Below are 5,979 nucleotides of genomic sequence, written 5' to 3'. Positions count from 1 at the left end.
GAGTAGGTAGGCCCCTAGCCCAGGGAGCTTGGGCTTGATTGCTAAATGTAGGATTTTAGCTTCTACCTTGTAGCTGCAGAAAGGTATTGGTGGCCTTTGAGCCAGGAAGAAAGAACTATGGTTAGAGCTGTTTCAGGAAGTGCCTTTGGCATATTTCCATTGGTGAGAATTGATAGGATGTAAGATACCTCTTTTTGTGCTTTTCTTTCTTCTCATCTGACTCTTCTCTATTTCTTCCCTTACCCCAACCATGATCAGTTTCCTGAGATATTCCCTGGAGTGGCTTATGATTATTAACACTCCCAAAGCAGGAACAAGGCCAGTGGTACACTTTTTACTTCCTACTAGCTACTGCAGTTTGAGTCCTGGTTAGTATGCCAGATATAGCAGAGGTTTTAGAATTTTCCAAAGATGAGTTTTTCCATCCTCAACTCTGACTTGGGGGCCTACAAGACAGATGTCATATTTTTATCAGATAGCGTGTGAGAATTGGCCTTCAGAACAGATATAGCACATGGCAGGAAGATTATATTGTCATTCCATGCCTTGGGGATGGATAGAGAGGAATGGTGTCAGACTCACTGATTGTCTGAGCTCCTAATGTTTTTTGCGTCATCTAAAGAACCAGCTTGCCTGAAGGGCCCAAGAGATCTTCATATAGCTGAAAAGTTAGGAAGTTGAGGCCTCCCTCAACCCATCACTCTGCCTGCTGCGTCACTGCCTATGGAAGATAGGGAAGTCCAGCCCTGACCACTGTCCAACCTCGTGCTTCCTTTGGCCATTTGCCAAAGTGGGGCATCTCACTAACGGAAATGGAGATGAAGGTATCACCCATATATCGTCAGGATTACACTCTTCTTCCATTCTGAATTTACTTTACCTACCCCACATCACTCCATTTCAAATACACCCCCTTTCCTCACATCGACGAGGTTTCTGTGTATGCAGCAGATGCTTGAGAAAATCTGAGGTTCCAGAGCTGTTTTATGCTGCCACAGCGCTTGCTCTTGGCCTCATCTGTCATGTGTTTCTCAAGTATTTGGTATTGTTTCCTGTGATCAACCTCCATCATGCATATTCTCCTACCCTTCGGCAGACTGCCCCAAACAAATGGGACAAACTTAACCATATATGACTATTTAATTAAATATAACTAATTAATTAAAATGAAACACAATGAAAAGTCCTCAATTGCCTTAACCATATTTCAAGCACTCAATAACTACATGTGACTAATGGCTCTTATATTGGACAATTTAGGTCTATCACACTCCCATTATCACAGACTGTTCTGTTGGAACTGCTGGTCTAGAATAATACTGCCACATTCCACAGGACTGTCCATGTGGATATAGGTTCTCTGAGGCTAGTTCAAGTTCTTCACTGCCACTGTGTGAAAGTAGGTATACCTCTTCATTATTCCATTTGTCCTTCTGGTAATTATTAGACAAACATGGGGTGCCTGGGTAGCTCAGTTGGTTAAGCAACTGCCTTCAACCAGGTCATGATCCCAGAACCCTGGGATCCAGCCCCATGTCAGGCTCCTTACTCAGCAGGGAGCCTGCTTTTCCCTCTCCCTCTGCCTGCTACTCTGCCAGCTTGTACTCTCTCTCTGTGTCAAGTAACTAAATATAAATAAATAAATAAATAAATAAATAAATAAGACACACACACACACACACACACAGAGTTACCCATTATAATATTCATACAGACTGGATATTATAAACCCACAAGGAACAAGAGAGGCATTTTTGAAATTGGTCTATAATTACCCACAATAAAATTAATACCTCATGCTATTATATAAAGAAGTACCCCCCTTTCAAATTATGCCCTTTGATCCTTTCAGAAATGGGAAAATAAATCCATTTCTGAACCATTCTCCTTAAATGGCTGGCCATTCAACTCTAAAATGACGCAATAGAAGCTTTTCTTATCTATTCATTTTCAGAACGTAATGAAGTGCTCATCTTCTCCCCCATCTGTGCTGAGGCTCTGGAGGTAGAGGCAGCAAGCCTTAGCATTGGGATGACCTTACATGCTGTAGGCTTTGTCATTTCACACCTTAACCTCAAAGGAAGTCCTCCTTCTTGGGATGGAGTGCTTTAGTTCCCACAACTCTTCTCTGAAGTCATTGTAGAGTGGGTGGAAGGACGTAAGGGCGATGCTTCGGTCTGAACTTTTTGGGTAACCTTAGGAGTGGATCTATTAAAACCAGAGGGTTTTTTCCTTTACCACACCACCCCCAGGATTCCATTTCCTGTAGATGTGTTATCAGCACCTCTAGCCATCTTGGCCCAAGCCTTTGGATCATGCCTTGGGACAGCTCCACCCTCTGCCTTGTGCTCAGTTTATACTTCTCCAGTGGAAACAATGACTTTATGTCCTGGTGGGCAGCCTCTTTCCTCTCTTACTTGGTAAACTGAAGTGGGAATTAGGATTATTAGCCTTGCGGGTAAAAGACATTTTTTGCTCCCTGTTGGTAAAAGGTAAGTAATGGCGTCATCTGGCACTATTACCATGGATAGTAAAAGAACCTTTGCTCCAAATGCAGACTGCTGCCTCTGCTCCGGGCCCTTTCCAGCTCCTATTCTGTTTTGGTATCTACTCACCTCTTTTTCTGACCCTGATGCTATCCCGGACCATTCTTCTGCCTTTCTTTCAGCCACTGCACTGGACTCAAAGTGAGAGGGGCAGTCTCTCAAAGTCTAGGCAGAGTGCCTCAAAAGTAGGAGAACCGCTGAGAGGCAGAGTGAAGACATGGGGAGAAATACACAGACTCTGAATGCTGGTACCTTCCATGGCCCTCCTATTCCTCCTTCTTGTCTGTGAACTTCTTTGAACAGAGGACCCCTTATCATCTGGCTCCCTAGCTATACAGTACCTTGGGCCTGCCCATCTGTACCCTATTTGTGGTCATTCAGCTGTGCTGAGGAAGAGAGCTGGCCCATAACTCCATGTTCAGGAATCAGGGAGAGTCACAAGCATGACAGTTGAGGCCTAGGCAGAGACATCTGAAATCAAGTCACCCTTGGTCCACAGGACTCCCAGCAGAGGGAGCAGGTTCCAAACTTTTGTGTTTCCTTGGCCAACTCCTAATCATTTTATAAAAAGCTACTTTGTTTCTCATTAACCAAATTTTGAATGAATACTCTGTCTTCTTGTAACATCTTCTCTTCCTATAAAAAAAAAAGTTATTTAAGGGCACCTGGGTGGCTCAATGGGTTAAGCCTCTGCCTTTGGCTCAGGTCATGATCTCAGGGTCCTGGGATTGAGCCCCGCATCGGGCTCTCTGTTCAGTGTGGAGCCCGCTTCCCTCCTCTCTCTGTCTCTGCTTCTCTGCCTCCTTGTGATCTCTCTCTCTGTCAGATAAATAAATAAAATCTTTTTTTTTTAAAGATTTTATTTATTCATTTGACAGAGAGAAATCACAAGTAGTCGGAGAGGCAGGCAGAGAGAGAGAGAGGGAAGCAGGCTCCCTGCTGTGCAGAGAGCCTGATGCGGGACTCGATCCCAGGACCCTGAGATCATGATCTGAGCCGAAGGCAGCGGCCTAACCCACTGAGCCACCCAGGCGCCCCAATAAATAAAATCTTTAAAAAAAAAAGTTATTTAACCTTATGATTCTATAATCATAAAGCTAAATAAACTGCTTCACCTAACCCCATCCCTGTCTCAGTTCCCACAAATAACTACAGTTTCCAGAAAGGTATATATTCTCCCAGTTCTTTTTCTATACATTTCCTTACTGATCCTATGTATCTGTAGAAAACAGGATCGTTCTGTGGTTTTCCCTCTCTCCCTCCATCCCTTTCTTTCTTTCTTTCTTTCTCATAAATGACGTACTATACCTGTCACCCTACAATTGTCAGTCAGTGACATCTCTTGGAGATCTCTTCATGTTGATTCAAAGAGATCGTGTGCATTTGGAATTGCTGCACAGTGTTCTGTAGCATGAACATACCTCAGTTTATTCATCCATCTCTGCTTGATGGACATTTTATGTGTCTTCCAGATTTCACCTCAACAAATTTGCTACAATGCGTATTCTTGCATATGCATCATTAAGCACATGAGCAAGCATCTTTCTTGCTTAGATACACCATAAGAAACCTCAGACTCATATGGTATGTATATTCATATTTAGCAGAGTCTGTCAACTTGATCTCTAGAGAAAAGTTATACCCACCAACAATTTCTAACATTACATATCCACTAACAGCCTGTTGAAACCATTGTCTTGATATTATCAAATGTTGCATACAGAATTTCTGACTTTTGCATTTCTCAACTTCCTTAGTGATACTAAACATCTTTTTATTTATTTATTGGGCATTTTTGTTTATTCATATGTCAATTATGTGTTCATATCTTTTTTCTGTTAAGTAGTTAAGATATTATTTGCTAACTTTTTTTTTTTAAGATTTTATTTATTTATTTGACACGTCACAAGTAGGCAGACAGGCCGGCAGAGAGAGGAGGAAATAGGCTCCCTGCTGAGAAGAGAGCCCAACACAGGGCCCAATCCCAGGACCCTGAGATCATGACTTGAGCCGAAGACAGAGGTTTTAACCCACTGAGCCACCCAGGCGCCCTATTTGCTAACTTTCTGATACTCTTTTATATATACTCTGAATATTAATTTTTGTCTGTTAGAAGTATTACAAAAGTTTTTCTCCTTGGGGCACCTGAGTGGCTCAGTGGGTTAAAGCCTCTGCCTTCGGCTCAGGTCATGATCCCAGGATTCTGGGATTGAGCCCCGCATCAGGCTCTCTGCTTGGCAGGGAGCCTGCTTCCTCCTCTCTCTCTCTCTCTGCCTGCCTCTCTGCCTACTTGTGATCTCCATCTGTCAAATAAAATAAATAAAATCTTAAAAAAAATTTTTCTCCTAGTGTCTCACTGTTTATCTTTTGATTATATCAAAGTATTTCATTTTGTTGGAGTAAAATGATCAATTTGTAAAATAATCTGATTTTTTGTGTCTAATTAAAAAGACTTCTTCTCCCCCCAAGGTCATAAACATATTATCCTCTATTTTTCTACTATGTTTATTATTTATATTTAGGGCTTTAATATGCCTGAATTTATTTTTGTGAATGTTATGAGGTAGGATCTAGCTTTATTTTTTCCTCTGAAGTGATAACTGTGTGGAAGCTTTGTTGATTGTCTCTCCAGTATTAATTCTTCCCTCCTCCCTTGCTAACAGTATTTTGAATTTCCTATTTGGGTGGTGTGTGTGGAATTGCTCTCACCCTTACCTCTTAAAATGGATGTTACTTGGCTTAAGCCAAGCAGTGCATCCCATGAATGATTCAGATGGGTAAATTACCCTTTAGGGGCCAGTGATACATGACATAATGTTTGCTGTGAGTTTCCTAAAGAGAGACTTTATTTTTACTATTGGCTCAGTTGCCTCTGACAATCATCTTACTTCCACAAAGGAAGCTAGTCTGAGAATGAGCCAGTGCAGTGGAAGGCAAGGAAGAGAGAGAGCAAAAGAAATCAGGTTCTTGCTGATATCATGGATTTATTGGATCTCTCCTGTTCTGAAATCCATTCTGCCTCTGGATATTTCTTGTACATGAGCCAAGGTGTTTTATTTATTGTCTAAGCCAGTTCAAGTTGAGTTTTCTTTTACTTAAAACTATTACTTAAAATCTTTTACTTAAGGGGCACCTGGGTGGCTCAGTTGGTTAAGTGTCTGCCTTTGGCTTTGGTCACAATCCTGGGATCTGGGATCGAGCCCCGCGTTAGGCTCCTTGCTCAGCCGGGAGCCTGTTCCTTCCTTCCTCTTGTGCTTTCTCTCATTCTCTCTTGCTGTCTCTCTCTCTCACACAAATAAATAAATAAAATATTTAAAAAAAAATAAATTTAAGATCTTTTACTTAAAATTGGTTGGTATTCCTAACCAATTTAATAACATTTGTCTCAATGCTCTTTATTGAAAGATTTATCTGTTTCACACTGCTATGAAAT

Source organism: Mustela lutreola, chromosome 5 (assembly GCF_030435805.1).
Source record: "Mustela lutreola isolate mMusLut2 chromosome 5, mMusLut2.pri, whole genome shotgun sequence".
Classification (NCBI taxonomy): domain Eukaryota; kingdom Metazoa; phylum Chordata; class Mammalia; order Carnivora; family Mustelidae; genus Mustela; species Mustela lutreola.
The sequence above is the reverse complement of the archived record's forward strand: the minus strand, read 5'-3'. Positions refer to the sequence as shown.